Source organism: Pogona vitticeps, chromosome 3, assembly GCF_051106095.1.
Source record: "Pogona vitticeps strain Pit_001003342236 chromosome 3, PviZW2.1, whole genome shotgun sequence".
Lineage (NCBI taxonomy): Eukaryota > Metazoa > Chordata > Lepidosauria > Squamata > Agamidae > Pogona > Pogona vitticeps.
In genome coordinates, this window is record NC_135785.1 from 90832513 (window position 1) to 90854158 (window position 21646).

The following is a 21646-nucleotide window of genomic DNA, read 5'->3' on the forward strand; positions in this document are numbered from 1 at the left end:
ACATGCACATATTGAAACCTCTCAGATTCTATTCCATGCATCTGCAGAAATGGATGGTGTTTTATGATGTCTCATGCTATAATAAATCTGATAGCTATAAAGGTGCCATGTAATTCTTTGTTGTTTTCTAATACTGTTAGACACTTTCCTAAACATACATCAGCTTCCAGTTGAGATGCGTCATGCTAGATGCACCTCAACTGGAAGCTGATGTATGTGTACAGAATATTTGCTAGATTTCTTGTTCTCATCAAGTAAAGCTGTCTTGATTGTTTCTGTGCAAAACTAGCATCCTTTCCATTTTAGAACTGAGACAGCACAAAGATAGAGAATAAGGACAGAAGAGTAGTCAATTGTTTAAAAAAGATGCAAGCAATCCCTCTGGTGCTTTAAAACAAATCCATAAAAGTTCATACAGTACAGCAAAGCAGCCGCCATTGTCATTTTCCACTAACCGTTTAATATGCATGAAACATTATTTACATTATTTGTATGATTTTGGCTAATTTGTCTCCCAGATCATTTATGTTCTTTTGTTGAGAGTGCTACAAAATGCCTCATGCATTTGTGGGGTGCAGAGGAAGAAGATGCGACAATGGAGGATTTGCATCTCTATGCCATATTACTGTGACCATGACTAATATCACTGGTTTTTAAGCCTGACCTTCCACACATGTAAACATTAAGCCCCTGAAGTCTCTCCTTCAAATTTTCAAGCCTCGCCCCTTTTTATGAAATTAAAAGCTGGCTCTCTAGAAATGCAACTGCATTCATTCAAGGACCTACCACTGAAAGCCCAACTTCACATTAACCTTTCATTCCATGGATGCTCGTTTATGGAATTGTCATTTGTTATGGCCATTATAATTTCACCAGCATGGTTTGTGATGAACATTATTTTACAGTGCATGGATATATATATAACTTTAAAGTCTTTCCTCACAGTGTAGTTTTGCAGACTTCTTCCATCAGAAGTAAAAGCTGATCCATTTCCCACCTCTGTTCTTTACTTCTCTGCTTCAGAAATAGTCTTGTGTCCCTAACAATACCAGCAAAAATCTGTGAGAGGAAATCTCTGTTGCTTGGAAACAGCCTGGCAACAGACCTTAGTCTGAAAGCCAGGGGAAGAGGTGATGTAAAAAGAAAAGTACATGCAGACTGGGCATTTTTATTTTTCAAATTTTAGTACTTTCTTTAACTTTTAATTTTTCTACTGTAACAGTTGAGCATTCTGATGGACATTTAATCCTCTTTCATGGTATTTCTTTTAAGATGCAATCCTTTGTCTGCTTACCTGTGAGTTATCAATGGGACTTATTTTTGAGGAGATATGTTTAGCAGAGATGGGCAAGTTCCAGCAGGTCTGGGAAGCAGCTTTAAGTTCCTGTCTCTCTGGACCCTTTAGATCCATCACATGCCACATCCTCACAGGAACTGTGTTTATTGAACATGTGGAGGGGAAACCCCACAACAAAACAGCATTCTTTAACTAAACTAAGGTTCTACGCCTTCCTTGTGGAGGATGCTTCTAGCAGTGCCATTTCATGTATTGCACTGCTATAAGCATCCATCCATCCACCCTCCCTCCACCCTTATTTATTTATTTATTTATTTTATTTTATTTATATGCCGCCCACTCTACCCAAAGGTCTCTGGGCGGCTTACAACAATTAAAATTCAATGCGATAAAATAAAATGATCAAAATACAGTTAAAATACAATTAAAATACAATTAAAAAATACAATTAAAATTAAAATTGCCATCATTAAGACCCACAGTTAATGTTATTTCAATTAAAAGCCTTCTGGAACAGGAAGGTTTTGACCTGGCGCCGAAATATCATCAGTGTCGGCGCCAGGCGAATTTCAGTTGGGAGGGCGTTCCATAGTCTGGGGGCAGCTGCCGAGAAGGCCCTTTGTCTACAAGCCATCCCTCTTACCTCCTTGAGGGATGGCTCTTTCAAAAGGGCCCCCTGGCTAGATCTTAACAGCCTGGTAGGCTCATATGGAAGGAGGCGGTCCTTCAAGTATCCAGGGCCCAAGCCGTTTAGGGCTTTATATGTCAAAACAAGCACTTTGAATTGGGCCCGGACAGCAACTGGTAACCAGTGTAAATTATACAGAATCGGCTTGATGTGCTCTCTGGCGGCCCCACCACTCACCAGCTGTGCAGCTCGATTCTGGACCAGTTGCAGTCGCCGGACCGTCTTCAAAGGCAGCCCCACGTAGAGCGCATTGCAATAATCAATACGAGATGTTACCAGTGCATGTGTAACTGTCATGAGACTCCGCTCGTCCAGGTAGGGCCGTAGCTGGTATAGTTTCCGAAGCTGGAGGAAGGCGCCCCTGGCCACCGAGTCCACCTGGGCTTCCAGTGTTAGACTGGGGTCCAGGAGCACCCCCAAGCTGCGGACCCTGTCCCTTAGGGGGAGTGTAACCCCATTCAGGACAGGGAAGTGGCCCTCCAACCTGTCCGGCGAAGCACCCACTAACAGCACTTCCGTCTTGTCTGGATTGAGTTTCAATTTATTAACCCTCATCCAGTCCATTATCAGGTCCAGACACGAGTTCAGCACAGAAACCGCCTCACCTGGATTGGTGGAAAACGAGAGGTAGAGCTGAGTGTCATCAGCATATTGCTGACTCCTCAGCCCAAACCTCCTGATGACCTCTCCCAGCGGTTTCATGTAGATGTTAAACAGCATGGGGGACAGTATCGAGCCCTGAGGAACCCCATGACATAAATGCCATGGGGCAGAGCAACTGTCCCCCAGCACCACCCTCTGGATACGGTCAGCTAGGAAGGAGCGGAACCACCGTAAAACAGTGCCCCCAACTCCTAACCCAGCCAGCCTATCCAGAAGGACACCATGGTCGATGGTGTCGAAAGCCGCTGAGAGGTCCAGGAGTATCAACAGGGTCACACTCCCCCTGTCTCTCTCCCGGCAAAGGTCATCATACAGGGCGACCAAGGCTGTCTCTGTACCAAAACCCGGCCTGAAACCCGATTGAAATGGATCCAGAAAATCCGTTTCATCCAGCAGCGCCTGGAGTTGCCCGGCCACAACCCGCTCCAACACCTTGCCCAAATAAGGGAGGTTCGCCACTGGTCGGTAGTTGACCACCAGCCTTGGGTCCAGGTTAGGCTTTTTAAGGAGTGGTCGAATTACCGCCTCTTTCAAGGCGGTAGGGACCACTCCCTCTCTCAGAGAGGCGTTCACGGCCTCCTGGACCCAAGTGCGAACCCCCCTGGCAGATCTTCCAATTAGCCAAGATGGGCAAGGGTCGAGCGGCGTGGTGGTAGAATGGACAGATCCAAGCACCCTGTCCACATCCTCGGGTCTCAACAATTGAAACTCATCCATTAAAGTTTGACCTAAGCACGGCACACTGGACACATCTTCCGATTTTGCGGTAACAGTGGAGTCCAGCCCACTGCGAATCTGAGCGATTTTTTCCTCAAAATGAATAGCAAACTCATCACAGCGAGCTGATGAGCAGTCCGGGACCTCCACCGGGTTTCCCGGTTGAAGAAGATCCCGGACCACCCGAAACAGCTCTGCTGGACGACATTCTGAGGAAGCAATACGGCTGGAGAAATATTGCCGTTTCGCCAGCCGTATTGCCACGAAATAGGCCCGATAATGGGCTCTAAGTCGTGTTCGATCGGATTCCCAGCGGGACTTCCTCCACCTGCGCTCTAGCCGTCTCCCCTCTTGCTTCATCGCCCGCAGTTCAGAAGTATACCAAGGGGCTGTCTGGGCTCGGCGAGCAGGGAGAGGGCGCTTAGGCGCAATCGTGTCAACCGCCCGGGTCATCTCCCTATTCCATAGGGTGACCTGAGCTTCGACAGGAGCGCCAACCACATCAGACGGATACTCCCCCAGAGCATTCAGGAAACCATCCGGATCCATTAGTCTCCGGGGGCGGATCATCTTAATCGATCCCCCACCCTTGCAGAGGGAAGAAGATGCTAATAGACTGAACTTGACCAGGAAGTGGTCTGACCATGACAATTGGATGCATGTGTATTACCAATGCCCTATTCCTGATATATAGGACTGCAGTGTTACACATTTCCCCTACTCCCATTTAATCATTTTCTGTAGTCCTTCAGATAACTGCAGCATAATTAATTACAGTTTACCCCATACATGGAAAATTAGTCTTTAATGGAATATTGGAAGGAACCCTGTCAAACTCTGTCCTCCCCTCCTTTTGGCATTCATTATAACATGCTGGTTTATGAGATACTTGTAGATATCAGTATGTTTATTGTCTTTCTGCTTTGCTTTTCAGTGGAGCTAATATTCCTTTTCAAGCCATCCTGAAAGTGGGGCAGGCCTCCTGAAAGTAAGCTAGGCTATGACGTCCTGGACAGCATAGTGCAAACAGCAAATGTTTTTGTAAAAACTACATTCTGTGGCTGGAGCTTCGTTAGAATGAATTGTTGTGACTTTTGATGCCATATGGAAAATGTTGCAAAGCTCAGCACATTTTATGTATAACCAGCAAAGGGTTCATTGGCCTGGTCAAAACAAAACTTTATTTCTCGTGCCAACTTGTAAAACTTGAGTGAAGTTTGACTCTTATCCTAACGACCATAGCATGAACTTTTTACTAGCAAACTTTCAAGCCTTCAGGCTTTACCATTTTCGGGCACTGTCTAGGTTCCGTTTACATTCCTCTTTCCCTACTCCTCGTGATGTTTATGGAGCTGAATCCTTTTCCACCATTTTTCCTTCAGCCTGATGATATCCTGTAAAACCCTTGGTTTCTACTTGGCAGCTACAGTGAAAATAAGACAGTGAGGTTGGAGGAAATATAATATGTTCTTTATGCTCAGTTGGAATTTGGCCAGATGCTTCTTCAGATTAACTGTTGGGACTATAGAGAGACATCAAATGTGAGGATGGGATAAAGGTACCATTGCTGGCTACAGCTACCATTTTATTTGCTCAGAGTGACAGTCTGAGTTGAGGATCCATGTTCTCAGAGTAGTCTGGATCTTCCATTACAAAGACAATAACAATGCAATGGGGCACCATATGTCCATGGTACACTTAGCAAAGAGGTAGACTTTTTGAAATGTATGCTTTCTTGTTGTTAATCAGTAGCAACTGTAAGTATTAAAACTCAGATTTAGGAACTGATAGGCAGAGCAATGGGGTTTCCCCTACTGTCCTCAAATTGCCATCTATAACTTTATCCACAAAGCTACCTTTCTGAGTTAATGTTTTTCTTTTCTTTGTAAAGCAGTTTGTGTATAATACCTGGCCCGTAACTTGGCTCCCTTAGCACAGTGGTTCCCATCCTTGGGTCCCCAGATGTTCTTGGACTACAACTCCCAGAAATCTTGGCCAGCATAGCTAGTGCTGAAGGCTTCTGGTTGGGAACCATTGCCTTAGAGTATTGATAAGAAATGGTGCAAGCAGTTATTGCTTTTTATCAAAAAATTATGAATTGGAAAATTCCAGTGCTTTAAATAGCATATGATTTGATTTAGCACACTTGATTTATATTTACATTTCCAAAACAAAACCAATGCTACAGCTGAAATCTCTCATAGTGCTCAGAGTGTCAGCTCAAAATTAGAACTGGGGAGAATTGTTTAACAGTCCTGCTTGGTCACTGTGCAATCTTGTGCTCGACACACTCTCTCGTATGTACAGTACCTTCCTCTACAGGTGTTGGTGAAGAGATTAATATTGAGGAACATTTTCCACCTGGCTTCCCCACTCTTCCCTCTTTATCAGATGAAGCCTGATAAAGCTGGATGGGTGAATGCTGAAATGATAGAGCCACTGACCTCAAAAGGGCTGAACATTCACCATCTGGCTTGCCTGCCTCACTCATAGGATATGTGAGCAAATGTGAGATAAGAACAGATATGCTTTATTAAACTCAGTTTTGTGAACCAAGAACAGGACAATATTGGAATTGGGGATATTATCAGGAGAGAATGCTTGAGAAATATTCCTGTAGTAAAAAGAGAAATTCAGTAAATCACTGATGGAACTTGTCAATGACAGATGAGAAGCAAAGGTAAAAGGTGACAAATGGTATCAGAATCCTAAGTGCAACTTTTCCGTAACATCATCACCATCATCTTTGAACTGCAGAGCTGGAAGCTATGGATATGCTTATGGGGATGGTGGGAATTACCACTGTAAAGAAATAGTGGAGAGCAAAAAGGGGAAAACTAGAGATTTCTTCCATAGGTCCAGTAAATCAAAGAAAAATTTAAACTTAGATCAGTAGTTTAAAATTCTAATGTAATCGATGCTAATCCTCTGAGTAACTGGAAAAATCACTAGTTGTAATTTAATTAATCACAGTTAAAATGGTATAAGTGGTATGGATATGAGACTGCAAGGAAGGCCATCAAACCTCCTACATGGAAATTTGTTATTGAAATGATTAGATCTTCTAGAAATGGATGCACAAACTGAAGCTATTTATAGGAGGGAAGGAAGACAGATGTCTAGTATTGAAGGAGATGAATGATATATTTGATTATTGGAATGTATTTTGTATCCAGATTATTATATTATTGGATCAGTAGTATAAAAACAATCAACAGGGAAATATATTATATGGTCAGGATAAAATAAAGAGAAATATGAACAATATATTAAATAGCTATCAAGAAAAGATGTAAATATGACAAATTTCTTCAAAATATAGTTTGATGATGAACCAACAGTTTTAGAAAGAGAAGATAAGGGAACTCTCAAAGCAATTGGAAGAAATAAATCACCAGGAGTACTTAAAATTCCAATAGAGTTATTGCAGGCTAGATAAAGTGAATCTGTTTATTTTTCATAAGTGTTTGTGTGTCCAAGCATACTCCTTCAGATGGATGGAGTGATAATGTATTTGGGAGCAACATAGAACTTTTAAAATTGTTTTATACTCTATCTAGAGATATACCCACTCAATTCATCTTAAAACTGCTTGAACACAAAAGCTTATTAAAAGTAAAAATTAGATAGTCTCATAGGTGCTACAATGTTATTTTTGGTTTTACCTTTAAATGTGTGGACTGTGAAAAGATATTGATAATTGCAAAATAAATCTAAATGCCAGAACATTTTATTGTCCTGATATATAATCTTTATTCTGGACAAGATACTGTTGTTAGGACAGAACATGGAGAAACAGAAGAGTTTCCAACTGGCAAAGGTGTCATGTATTTTAACTGTCTATCTGTTCAATCTGTATACAAAACATGTATACAAAGCAAGCTGGATTATCTCCTTGAGATAAAGGAGAAATGAAAGTTGATAACAGAAATATTAGTAATATAAGATTATGCACATGATAGCATATTGCTGCCAAAAAATGGGAAAGACCTAAAACAACTATAAAGTTAAAGAGGAAAGTGCAAAAGCAGATTACAGTTGAACATTAAGATAAAAATCATGACTACAGAAGAGTTGCATAATTCTAATTTGACAATGAAGAAATGAAAAACTAAGGACTTTCTATTCCTTGTTTAATCATCAATCCAAATGGAGACTGCAACGAGAATGGGACTGAGATTTGGAGGAGGAGTTATAAAGGAATTAGAAAAGATTTGTCAGTGCAAGGACATGTTGTTGGAGACAAAAGGTAAGGTCCTCTGTACTGTGGTAACTCACTGGTAACTGAAATGACTAAACTTAGGCTGTTGTGCCTCAGCTGCATTACGACAGGACAATTCTGCTGAGAAAACCCAGAGCATGGAAAGAGGAAGCTCTAACATGATATGGATTAGCACAATAGAGGAAATCCAAAACACGGGACAGAGGTGTTAATGACAGGACTTTTTGAAGCTCATTTATTCACAGACATGGCAATTAACGACAATAACAAGTGTGACTTGGAGGAAAACTGTCAATCTCTATCTCTTCAAATGAAGAGATCCATATGTGGACTGGAAGGAAAGCTGGAACAATTGAGATGTATGACTATCTCCCAGAATGTATAGATTAATGGAGAGTACCATGTTACCTTAGTGGTCTGTTTGGCTTTGTCTCTTGTCTTTATATCTGTGTTAGGTTTTTAATCTCTCTTGCTTAGTTGAAATTGTTGGATGATGTTTGTTTATTTGTATCTTATTATTAAATTTAGTATTGTTGCTTGATTATGCATTTACCCATTGATGTAACGGTTGGTTGTTGTGGGTTTTCTGGGCTGTTTGGCCGTGCTCTTAAAGTTTTTCTTCCTAACATTTCGCCAGTCTCTGTGGCCAGCATCTTCAGAGGACAGGAGTCAGAACTCTGTCCTTTGGTGCAGTTTGTTGGATAGTTGAGTATTTATAGCTGTGGGATCAGCTTTTGTCCTTTTCAGGAGATTGGGTGATTATGGTGATCAGTGTGTGTTTTGTTGTGAGTGTATTGTTGTGGTAAAGGGGAGAGATGATCTGTCACTGTGATTGATGAGTGTCATTACCTGGTCTTTTATGTGCAGTGATCACTGGTCCTTGTGGCTGGGTAGATTTCGTTGACCTTTTGCGGCTGTATTCTTCAGTGCTGGGAGCCAGGTTTTGTTGAGTTTTAGACTTCCTTTTTTTGTTGAAGCTCTGCTGGTGTTTGTGGATTTCAGTGAGTTCCCTGTGCAGTCTAACATAATAATTGCTGGTGTTGTCCAGTACTTCATTGTCATGTGGCCAGCACGGCTATACACGGAACGCCGTTTTACCTTCCCACCGAGGTGGTACCTATATATCTACTCGCATTTGCATGCTTTCGAACTGCTAGGTTGGCAAGGAGCTGGGACAAAGCGACGGGAGCTCACTCCGTCGCGTGGATTCAATCTTACGACTGCTGGTCTTCTGACCCTGTAGCACATTCCTCCGCAGTTTAGCCCACAGCACCACCACGTCCCCAGGAAACGTTAAGCCCTAGGAAATTTTCCACCCACATAGCTTGTTATGAGAATGAACCATACAAGGAAATGAGTTATGCAAAATTTAAATACTATTGCTTCCCTTCTTCTGAATCCTTATTCATATCTATGTAAATGCAGTTTTTATTTGTATATATACCTTTCCATATAATTCTCAGGTTGGCTTACCAACAGTACAAACAACCTACAGTATCCTGACACGAACAATAGTGCAATAAACAGTATGTTGGCAATGCATAAATATCAAGATACAGTATTAAGGAAGCCATTAAGCAGTCGAACACCGTGAGTCTGCACATGGTCAGTGAAATCAGTCACTTAAGAAAGCGGTGCTCAAGTATTCCAATGTGAACTCATGAGAAAGCTGCAGTTTTTATAGCTGAAACTAGTCGGAGTCATGGGCTTGCAGGTCAGGTGAAAATGGACCAGATGAATAGAAAGAAGGGAACCATATTTCAAAGGATTTTTTAACCTGTATGTCTTTCCTAATCTGATGTTGGGATGCAACTCCCATTATGCCCAGTAAGCATAGCCAGTGGAGAGCACCAGTTTCGACAAAAACAGAACATTAGGTTCGTCTGTTTTTTGTGTGTGTTTTTTTTTATTTAGAAAAAAGGTGGCTTAATTTTTAATAAAATGTCCAAGGTAGCTTGCAACATATAAAATAAACATGAGAACGTTCATAGTATGATAGAAGTATCTCTGGAGGCAAAAATGATGAAACTGGAACAGCCCTACTTTTTGCACATTGTGAGACGTCATTGTTCTCTGGGAAAGACAGTAATGGTGGGAAAAGTGGAGGGCAGCAGGAAAAGAGGAAGGCCAAATACGAGACGGACTGACTCCCTAAAGGAAGCCACAGGCTTGAGTTTATAAGAGCTTACCAAGGCAGTTCAAGACAGGAGATTTTGGAGTTTGCTCATTTGTAGGGTTGCCATAAGTCAGAGGTTACCTGATGTGACATAACTACAACAGCAGTAACAATCTTAAAGACTCTTGTGTACGTATGAGGCTTTACTGAAAGAGAAAGATGATAAATGCAAGCCCAATGTGGTGGCAGAAGGCCCTGGAAATTGTGCAGTAACTTTTCCTTGAAACTGAAGGCTTCTGGATTCTTCCCTTTTTATGTGGTGCTGCTGCTGCCCTTTTCAGAAGTGGGGGGTAAACCTGTATGGACAAAAAAGAGGGAGAAAAGGCACTTGGTGAATGAGAGAAGTACAAATGGGAGACAGAGTCTCAAGATGTATAAAAAACGTTGGCAGTGCAGATTTTATTCTTATCTTTTTAAAAGCTCAGGCTCAGATAAGAATAAAAGCTGTGCTGCCAACATTTTTACGCATCCTGAGACTCCGTCTCCCATCTGTACTTTTGCCACCAGTGGATGTGCCAGTTCCCTCTGCTTTATTTGGTGGATCAGGCCTGTGAAGTGGCAAGGTGGACTCTACACTGCATGTTCAGGGAAGAATTGAGAAATGGCTGCAGAACTGACTTACATTTCAGGTGGTATGAAGGAGGAACGGCTTCATCCCCTTCCTCCCCATGAAGGGACCTAATTTTTTAAAGGTATTTGTCTTGCTGTGGGGATGTTCAAGAAGTTGCTCCTTTGCCCACTCCTTTTGGTTTCTCCTCCCTCGTGAAATGGCTGAGTCAGCTTTCTGCCTGAGATTTCTTGCAACAACTTAATGATTTGTCCCAGAAAGATGGATCACCTTTTAAAAAGACATACTGTTCGGTATTACAAAAATGGACGCCACTGAACTCTCTGCCGTATCTAGTAGGAGAGTATTTCTGAGGAAAAGGAAATCTCAGTAATTTGTGTTGTTAACAGATCAAATAAAATAGTTCCCTGTTCAGGGGAATGTTTCCGTTTAATTTTCAGCAGTAGGGGAGAGGGCAAAGGGAGAGTAGAGAAAATATTGGCAAGGATCCGATGCTGTTGCACATACCTAGCCTTCTCAGTGTTAAACTGTTGTGTCTTGTTATAAAAGAAGCTTTTGTTATTGCCTCATCTCCCCAAATGCCCGAGGCTGCTTATGCCTCATAAAAACAGAATCAAACTGTAAGCATCGAAATATGTTCCTAATAAGAGGAATAAATCAAATATATTGTGCATGTTTTGTTTTGTGAACAGACGTTTTGTCTTGTCGATGCTGTTAGACACTGAGGGGCAAGATCAGGGGCTGGAGCAGTTACTTAGGGAGAGTTGGAGCATGTGGAAAAATGCTGGCTAATAATAGATTTTGTGCCTTATGCCCACTCCCACCCTTTCCTATTTTGCTTCCCAGTTGCGTGGATGTTGAGGCACTCCCTGAAGAGAAGATAAACATGCAAAGCAGAGGACTGGGCTGAAAGTGACCTCGACATTGTTGCTGCTGATATGGTCAGATTTCTTGAAGGTGCAGGGGAAACTTGCCCAGCGGTTAGATTCCTGAGCGAGCGAGCCTTTTCTGCTCCTTCCCCATCGTTGGTACAGCCTGCAGCCTCCTAGTGCATGTGGCTTCTGTTGCCAGGAATCCTGAGCAGCTCATTGGTAGAAAAGCCCATTGAGCTGGCTCTCTCTTTAAAGTCCACCCCCACATCCTCCTCGGCTGCACGCAGACAGCCAAGGCTGTTCCGCTCCGAGAGTGCAAGCTCCCCTTGCTCTGCTGGTCCTGTTTTTGTTGGCATTGGCTAAGATTTGATCTCTTGAAAACAAAGTGTTACAGTCTCGGCTTTTTGCTGCCAGCGGCTTCTCCATTGATTGCTTATACTTCTTCTCTTTTTGCCCACCCTGCTTGCCAAAGATGGATTTAGCGGCTTTGTCACTGAAGTCGTTGCAGTAGGAGGTCTTGGGGATTTGCAGAGAGAAGGGAGAAAACCTCTCGGAAGCACAGCTGAAAAGTTGGGTGATGTCCTTCTGAAGCCCTGAGGTTTTGAATTTTTAAAATTAATTGTTCCGTGCACCTGAGAGGATCCTGGATGCCCACCCCTGCTGCTTGAAATCAGGTATCCTTGCAATTCCATTCTGCTGTTGTCTTTGATGTAGCCACGTCCTGCTTCTTATGCTGGAACAGGAGGATTCGTACGTGGCTGCTTCACATCTTCTGGTTATCTCACCCTTTTTACCTCCTTTGCTTGAATTCCGGTGTCTTTATTCTTTTCTGTGGCCATTTTTTTGGGAGGGGTCTCTCTTCTCTTCTTTCGTAGTTCATGCGGAATGCCGAACCAAATTGTGTCTCTTTCTGTATCTATGTTTAGAATTCTGGAAGGCTCTTTTGTCTTGCAACATTTGTCCTAGTGCTGGTGAACGTACTGTAATGTGTTCAGCACTATGGCTTGTGTTGAAAAAGGTGGAAGAAGGCTGTGGTTTAGGTGCAGGCTGTAACTGGGTAACAATGACTTAACTTCACACTTTGAGAGATCAAATAGCTATAGAAAAGCTTTTGGCAGATGGGCTTGTCCTCCTTCCTGATGTCTTGGACTACAACATCTAATGGTTATCCTAGCTGGGGATAATAGGGTTTGTATCGCAGTAGACAGCACTAACTTGAGGAAGGCTGTTGTAAGAGGCATTGCAGGTTGTCTTTCAGCATTCCAGCGTCAAATGGACATGCTGAAATGTGGAATAACTAGAGTAGAAGTGAAAGGGGGAAAACGAATCTTGCACTTTTACACCACTTGATATGGCTCAGTGTTACACAGACACAAAGCTAGATATATGGCTGACGGGTGATTATGCATGTTAGCTCCCCGTCTCCTTGCGGAATGGAACATTATTCTTTCATAAGTTGAGATGGGGAATGGGGAATTTTTTAGTGGGAATTATTTTTGTTGGTTAGTCTTAAGTATTGTTAACTGAGAAATTTTGGAAAAATAAAAAGCCCAAGAGCGTTATATCTTAACCATGCTATATTTCTATCTTTTAAAGACTAGGTTTTCCGCATGAACCTACAGATGCTGCAGTTTTGACAGTGAACTCAACAGCCTGCATTTCCAGGCATGTTTTACAATTAAACCCTTAGTTTTATTTTTTCAGTTTATTTCCTTCTTTTGCCAGATTTTTTTTGGGGGGGGGGCACTCCATGAAGCAAGCCCTAGTGACCCTTATTCAGACCTCTTCTGTCTAGTTACAAATGTATTTGCTATCAAAGCATCAAACTATGGCCAAGGAAAAGAAAGCCAATGTTTATTGCAGGGGCAACATGTTCTCATGCTGTGGTGAAAGGGATAGGGGTGGGAATTCCTAATATGACATTGTCATAATTGTTTTAAGTTATAGAGTTGACTATCTTGCTCCCATTTACCTGGGAGTAAGCTCAGAGGCAAGCAAAGCTCCTGCTGTGTTCAGCTGGGCAAAGTGACCAGATCTGCAGTCGTAAGAGAAGATGGTTTGAGACTAGGATACTTTAAAAATGTCTTAGGCCTGAAGAGAGAGGGTCCTGTTCTAGCAAAACCAGTGAGGAGTAGGATGGGACCTGATATGTGAGCAGACTTGATGTCATATATTGCATCTGTAGGCAGACTTCTAAAGCCCTAAAATCGTCTAGATAAGAAAAGAAAAAAACTGCCAGGTATCCCTGGCTTCTGGGTTCTAAGTGATTTTTCTTTTTCTCTCTTTCTTTTTGGCAGGTGTAAAAAATTAAAATAAGCCTGCAACAAAAAAGGAAAGCTTCTGTGGTACAGAGTGGCAGTAGCTTTTTACGCATTGTATTTATGGAGCTTTCTCGTCCATTTTGAGCATGGACTGATAGAAGGAAGCACACAGTGGAATGTTAGTTTTTTTGACAATTGTCCTTGGAATGCTAGCCCTCCACTGAGACTGGTGGCAGGAGTTGTAGTCCAGAGGGTACTTTTCTGACTTCTGGATCAGAACCAACTTGGTCAGGTACACAAAGATCTTTCTACTCTATCTGATTTTTTTAAACTTCTTGACCACCCTTTAGGTGAAACAGGATCGATTCAAGTCTACAACATAGCTGGGCAAGCCCTTGCCAGTGTATGCCTCTCAGAGACCTTGACTGCAGGCATGGCTGCCTGATCTCCTAAATTCCCTCTCTGCTGCTCACTGTTCCTTCCAACTTGATTGTGCACTTTCTTCTCCAGCAAATGGGCACTAGGAAAAGTGCCAATGAACTGGACGGTGTATGGAAGTGGGAGAGATTTTCCTGTCTCTACACATTGACATGGGGTCAGGGAGGAAGTGTGTTGGTTATTGTAATTTTGTGCAAAGAATGTTTGAGGTGGGAGGCGAAAAGCTGTGTGGAGAACAGGAGGAAGCAGAAGCAGCAGCAGCAGCCATAGCTTTTATTTCTAGGGCACTCTTCTCCTAGGACTCAAGGAGCTTTCTTTAGAGAATATAGTTAAAAGCAATAAAAATTAAAGTGCAATTAAGTTATAGACACATCAAAATAGAATTAAATTCATTATGACATTAACATACAATTAAAATTAGAACACTTTAAACATTCTTGATTAAAATATGAATGCTAGTTTGCATTAAAGAGAAAACTAGTCCATCAACTAAGATCTTGAGGTTTTGATGCTATTACGGTAATTGCCAGAGAGCTGTCAAAAACAAAAGGTCTTTGTTTTTCTTGACAAAAAGATTTAGAACCTGGGAGCAAACGCAGAGGAGGTATTCTGTAGAGTCCCACCAAATGGGCTTCTGAAGGAGGTGGGACTATGAGAAGGGCTGTTCCAGCAAATCTCAAAGCCCAAGTGTGTTTGTATGGGAAAACACAGTCTTCTATATAGCCTGGACCCATGCTGTATAGGCCGCTTTAAACCATAACCAGCACATGGAATTGTGCACAGAAATAGACCATTAACCAGTGAAGCTATCCCCATTGCCAGTTTCAGTTATACTGTACCTACCTTTGGCTTGTTGCTGCCATGTGTGGTCACAGGAGAAACAAGATTGTCATCCCTGTTGTAGGGTAACAGATGGCTTCACAAAACATAGAACACTGTCATCCAAGCAATAGGACAAAACAAGAGTCTTGTGTTGCCTTGATGGGTAGCACATTTGCTTTGCAATATGGATTTATGGACTTCAGATGTGGGTATCTGATTAAAAGGGCTGCAGTTCACAAAAACTTGTGTCCAATATAATTTGTTTGAGATGTCACAAGATAATTTCTGCAACAAATACAGTGGTGCCTCGCTTAGCGATTGCTTCGTTTAACAATGAAATCACTTAGCGATGACTTTTTCGGAGCGATCTTGCGCTCCGTTTAACAATGGTTCATATGGGCAATTTTTGCATAGTGATGTTTGGGATCATGCTTCGCATAGCAATAACAGTTTGGGTCCCCCTGTTTCGCTTAACAATGGTTTTGACAGCCTCATGTTGGCTGTTTTTTAAAAGTTTAAAAATGTTTAAAAATGTTTAGAATGCTTGAAATCATAAGTGCACTTAATAAACCCTTTGTTAAACTAATTTGACTTTGTTCCGACTCTTTCTAAATTTGTTGTAATTTCCCCCCCCATTGAGATGCATTGGATAGGTTTCAATGCATTTCAGTTGGGGAACCGTGTTTTGCTTAGCGATGTTTCTTATGGCGCTTTTTGCTTAAGGATGGCAATCCGTTCCCATTGGAACGGATTATCCGGTTTTCAATGCATTTCTATGGGAAACCGTGTTTCGCTTAGCGATGAAATTGCTTAACAGCGATTTTTTGGGGAACCAATTATCATTAAGCGAGGCACCACTGTACAGCCATCACCCTGTGAATTTTTGCAGTGACAAAAATGGATTCTGGTCAGTCAAAACTTACCCCATGAAAATATGAATTTGCTTTTAGAATGCCACGGACTGATGATCAACATCCAGCAGTGGGAGCATGCATGGGGAACATATGCACCTGTTAAATTTTCAAATCTGAAATGTATTTTTGACTCTGTATTAACCTTTCACTAGCCTCAGTCCATCACTCAAAACATGATATCTATTCCCCTATAATGATTGTTTCATTTTTTTTTTTACTTTAATGGATTGATTCTTATTGGTGGGTGAATGCCTCTAAGGGGACTATATGGGAAGTCTGTGACAAACGAGTAACAACAACATTCTTAGTATGCACAAGCAGACCTCCCTTGGGCAACTCATGGATTTGTTTAGTTGCTTTGATATTCATGGAAAATTGTGAGTAGTGTGAATATGTTGGCTTCTGCATGCTTTGAGGAGGAGAAACAATGTAATATTCTTCCATTTAGCACCGGTGATGCTGGATTCTGGAACTGGAGATCAGAAAGGGTATATTTGATTCTGTTCTCTGTGGGATTGCAGTTTAAAGGCAACACGTGCAATTCAACAAACCACATGCACCTCTTTCTGTTGTGTCAGGTATTCTGGAATTACTAAATGGGATTCCATATGTCTGGCAAGTAACCATGTTGCATGTAGGAGTCTGGTTGTGTAGTCCAAAAAAGTAACTTTTTGAGCTCTGTAATGGGCCATATTTTGCCCAACTGTGGATCCCTCTTTCCTACCTGGTAGCTCAGTAAATTAGATAGAGATTGAGAGTTCGATTCTCCAAAGTGCCTCTTAGGAGAAGATCCAGTCTTTGTAGCATTGAGCAAGCTATACAATCTCAGGGTGCACCCAGAAGAAGGGAACCAAATCTGACTACTCTATACTTAGAAAATCCTGGAAGAGGTCACCATAACTCAATATCAACTTGATGGCATGTGTTTATTAATGTGCCTTCTGGGGAAAAACGTCCTTTCTAGAATAGGGTTGACCATGTGGAGGTTTCCTGGCTGGTTTCAGCTTGAGTAAATAGATTCTCCCTCCACCCGCAGATTTGTATGGTAAGGTGAAATAATCAGGAGAACTCTGCCCCCTGAGCAGGTTGTTTTGTGACAGTCTGTCTTCCCAAGTTGAAGAAACTAGTCCTTGCTCTTCATTTACTTCTGTGATTAAGAAGATAAGCATTTCAGTCGGAGAGCTAGCATGTGCTCTTGGGAGGTTAGCTGAAAGGTGGTTGGGTTCTGAGGTCGGCTGCTGGAGACTTCTGGGGTGCTGTGGTCTCAAAGTGTGCTGCTGTGCTCCTCTGCTGGGAATACGCTTAAGCATTCTGGAGATGTGTCCAGACAAAGCTTTGGATCTTCTGAAATCCAAACCCCCACTTGTTCCCAGAAAGGCCTTAGAGCTCCTATATTTACTTCATCTCCTTTTTAACGTGAACAGGTAGAAAACTTTCTACTACAAGGTCAAACCTAGCATATATTCTGTAGGAAATTAAAAATCTAGTCCATCTCCAGCTTCCAACCCGATCAGTTGACGCTTAGGGAGCGATGGCTTCTCCATCTTGAACTCTCTTAGAATGGCTCAGCCCGGTTCGGTGTGTTATGACACGACAGCCGTAGGCTCCTCTATGATTTAACAGTGCCTGATCTGGTGCTGCTTCCCCCCTCCCTCCTGGGATGTGTGCTTTGGATACAAACAATTTATTTGTTCATTTATTACAATTATAACACCCTTTCCACTCAAAGAGAGTGTTTAAGGCGGCTTACAGACTTTTTTTTTTTTTTTTTTTAAAGATCTTTGTAAGATTTAATGTTTGAAAAGTCAGGTGCAGGACACTCAGAGGGTTTGGAAGTCATCTTGTTTCATTCGGGAGATGTAACCTGTCAAATTTGCAGTTGCATGATGGCTTGGCCGTGATGAAGGAAAATACACTCTGCAGCATGTTCAGAATCGCTTTTATTGATTTATGCAGGCTCACTCTGAGTCTTGACATTGGAAACGGATGCCAGGACTCAGGCCTGTGTTGAGTTAAGCCCTGAATGGTTCCCAGAACTCTAAAATTATACTTTTGCAAGCACGGAGATTAGCGCAAGTGCCTATGATGGAGGGGGGAGGTGTTTTGTGTTGCCAGCTGTCTGGGTGGATTAGGCTTTGTCTTACTCACCCACCCATCCCAAACCAGGTTTAACAGAAGACTATTGTTAGGAGTCCCTTTTTTTAATATCAGAGGGGAAAAAATTCTTTTTCTGCAAACCTTTTATATTATGATTCTGCCCTCTTCTCAGTAATTTAGTGGAATGCTGAAGCAATCTGAGGGAGCTTGAACTCCGCGTGTGTGCAAACACATCCCAACATGTGTGCACATGTATTTGTCTGCATGCTAGGTGATAAATATCAGAAAAGCAACCAGCATTTAAAAAGGAATATTTTATTGAAACTGTGTAATAAGCCTTCAGTAGTATTCTTGGAAGGCCTGTGTTTTAAGGGTAGGTGGGGTGAGGGTGGCTTTCTAAAACTCTTTTGTAGTGTCCTGTGAAAGATGGCTGAATAGGGTGGGGGGGACATCTTGCAGGCCTGTGAAATAGGTCCCTTGTGGCTGAGGCAGCAGGGCTGTTGTAATGAGAATTGGCTGTTATGCGGCCACAGGGTGCTGTGTCCAGATGGGACATGTTTCCCTGTTAACTTGACAGTGATGACCTTTCTCCTCCTCTACCTGTTGCCCGTTTACAGTGAAGGTAATACGACTTGGTTTGCCATCTTTAGTCCTTACAAGGCCAAAACTGTTTGGCTGCGTGACTATTACATCACTTCCAATGTGGCTGTAGATGAGCTGGAAGCACTTGAGGGATTAACACCCCCCCCCAAAAAAAACCAGATTAAAATTGCATCTCAGTATCGGCCAATGAAAGAAATAGCAGCTGTGAATAGCTATGGGAAAGTATGATTGAGGAAGGTATGGTTTGGCAGAAGACTGGGCTTTCCCTGACATGCACAAAACTCAGTGAAGAGGTCCCTTCACTCAGTGCTGTGTTGGGGTATCAAAGTCACGATGCCTCCCCCTTCTTGCCTGCCCTGGGAAGGTCCCTGCCATTCTAACTACAGCCAGATCTCCAGAGTTGGCTGTTGCTGAAATGCCTTGCTCACAGGCCACAGCACAGCTGACTTTCCTCATTACTCCTCCCATCATCTCTTGGCTCTGAAGGGTCCTGGTAGGCAGGCATTCACAACGAGGTAGCCAGTTCTGGTCCAGAAGTTTTTGTGTGCCCACTCCTCCTCTCCTTACTATGGGTGTGTCTACCATCCATTGTCACTGTTGTTCCAATCCAAGTTGTCCACTTGCTGTTGCACTGCTTGTAGCTTCCTTGTCCTCCTCCTTTTTGTCCTATGGTGATGGCTGCAGCATCAGCTTTTCCCTCCTCCTCTTGCATGCCATTGCTTCCATCTCGTCTTCCTGTAGCAGATGGATGGGGACTGACTCTCTGTTTTCTTAGACAGCAGGGATGAGTAAGGTGAATGGCTGGAGTTTCAGTAAGCATGGAATGGTGCAAGTGCTGCCCCCTACATGACATGATGGGGCGGGGGGGGGGAAGCCCCTGGTTCCACAATATTGATTGGTGGGAGAGCTTAGGCAGGTTCTTATGGAAGGGAAATTTGCATCCTTCAGAACACCTCTTTTGCTCTGAAAATGTTGCGAGGCAAACATTCAGCATTGCCCAAATTCTTCCGTTTAAAAAGTATGATACAGAATGACGCGTACATAGATGATCAAGTCTGTCTATTTCAATTCTGTCAGTTACTGAAATCCGCTTCATTTGAGGCAGAGAGGCTAAATTTGAATTTTTAATTTTGCATTTTTAATTTTATTTTTAAATTATCTCTCATGTTCCTCTTTTCAATTTCATTTGCATTTAAGATGTGTTTATAGTGTACAGTCCTGGACTTTGCAAATATGTCCCGAATATATTTAACTATGAAAATAAATGATATATAATTACAACAATGCATGTCTTGTTATCTTGGTTAAATAAATTAAAATGCACAGTCAAAGAAAAGCAATACAAACTTGCAGAGTCCAGTGCCCCAAAGACATAGAGAGGGCTGCTAGCTGAGCTGGCTTTGAAAAAGAATAAAAGAAATTATGGGGGATAATTAGGTGCAATTAGCTACAAAAGTTTGGAAGCATGAGTTGTGGGGTGTGTGTGTGTGTGTGTGTGTGTTGTACTTTTTTCTGGCTCATGAGCTCCTCGTGGACATTGTGGCAAAGGACTACACAGGCCTTCTTTGGTCTCATCCAGCACAGATGTTCTTAATGTTCTTATGTTTATCCAAAATTATAGAGATGAGGGCAGGGAGGTGAGAGAAAAACAAAGGGTGTCTGTGTGTTCCTAGAAGCACTTGACTGGCTATTAGTGGTGAAAGAATGGCCGGTTCTTCTTTCATTCTGTGTTCTAGACATGACCCCTATTCAGTTGTTACAGGATCCGAATTCTTCAACAAGTTTAGAGGGGAAGAGCCTGGCCCTTTGATCATTGTTTCTTTTTTCAGCCCATCTGTGACGACAAATGAGCTTGATAGGAGGTGTTTCCTGCTCATGTATAGGCTCTGAACCTGAACAAGTGACCAGATGTGTAGGAACTTTTCCTCTTCAGGCTCCTCCTCCACTTAGGTATGAAGAAAAGAATGGAGGTGGGAAGTGCAGCTAATTGCTCCCTTTTCATTCAGGAAACCGGGTATTCTGAGGCCTGAACGGGGCTGTTGGGACGAAATCATACTGTTCAGCAGCTGTTGATCTAACACAATTGCTGTAAGAATCTTTCTGTGAGGGACTGAGACTGAAAGCACCTGTGTATGTCTTTAAATGGTTATGTGACGAGGATTTCCATGGTGAATCAAAATAAAGCAAGTAGATGAAGAGAAAAAAAAGTATACTAATGCAGAAATCCAGCATGCAAAAGAGCAACCTTAGTTTTCTTGGGTGGAAATCTGGGAAGAGTATATTGGCTTAAATTTTCCCAGAAAGCTTGACAGAAATGTTGGTATACACTCATTTTTAAATAAGCGTTTTAGTCCATTTTATTCAATTATTTATTTATTCAATTTATACCCCACCCATCTAGACTGAAGTCTACTCAATAACGGCTGAAGTCCTGTTGCACATTTATGCAAAAGGCATAACATTTGGTAACAAATTGCCCTAAGCGTTATCTGTTGTATAGTTCAACATGCAACAAATCTCTACGGAGAGATCTTAACTTAGAGGAAATTACTTCCAGAAGTTACACCTTTTACATAACTGCATAACAGGATTTCAAACTATAGGTTTTGTTGCTAGCTGAAAGCCTTTGGTAATTATCATCTTACCTTTCTGGTCTACTTGTAGAACCCATTTTGCTGATTACAGTGATGTCTTGCAAGACGAAAATAATTCGCTCTGCGAGTCGTTTCTGTAGCGTTCCCTTTATTATGTCAATGGTTCATGTTTGTTACGGTAATAGTTTATGCATATTCATGTTGCTGAGAGGCGGAGCCGAGAGAGATGTGATAAGAGGCGGAGCCTACGTAAGAGTCGGGGGGAGAGAGAGAGAGAGATGAGTAGAGTGAGAGTGGATAGAGCATGGAGTTTGAGTAAATCTGAGGTGTGATTAGAGTTAGGAGTGTATTATCAAATAGAAGATTGCTGTTAATAATAAATTTACCTAAAGAAGATATTCATGAATCACTATCAGTTTCTGCAATCAATAAATAAAAGTTCTATTTAAAAGACTTTGAAGTGTGGACCTGAATCTTCATCGTCCTGAAGTAATGGTGATTTAGTGATCACCTGGTGGCAGCAGTGTAAAGAGGAGATTGTTTGCCTTAGTGTGCTCTGAGTCTTGATGGTCAAGCAAGGGGGCACGAGGGTGAATGGCACAGTTTCGCATTGCGAAAATTTCGTCTTCTGAAGCGCGGTTTCCCATAGAAAATTAATGCATTCCTATTCGTCTTGCAAAGCATGGCCATAGAAAAAATTGTCTTGCGAGTCAC

General features: G+C 42.1%; 1 protein-coding gene across 7 annotated transcripts in view; it reads left to right on the forward strand.

The window, feature by feature from the left end:
- PALD1 (phosphatase domain containing paladin 1) overlaps positions 1-21646 on the forward strand; it is a 138369-nt gene that overhangs the window by 5981 nt on the left and 110742 nt on the right. For 3 of the 7 annotated variants that reach the window (XM_020783122.3, XM_078391371.1, XM_078391372.1), the window contains exon 1: positions 11463-11877. The exons of 3 other annotated variants lie outside the window; for them this stretch is intronic. The gene's annotated coding sequence lies outside the window, so the exon portion shown is untranslated. Of the gene's footprint in view, positions 1-11462; positions 11878-13500; positions 13757-21646 lie in introns of those variants that run through there. One more of the 7 variants, XM_078391367.1, reaches the window with a different exon arrangement.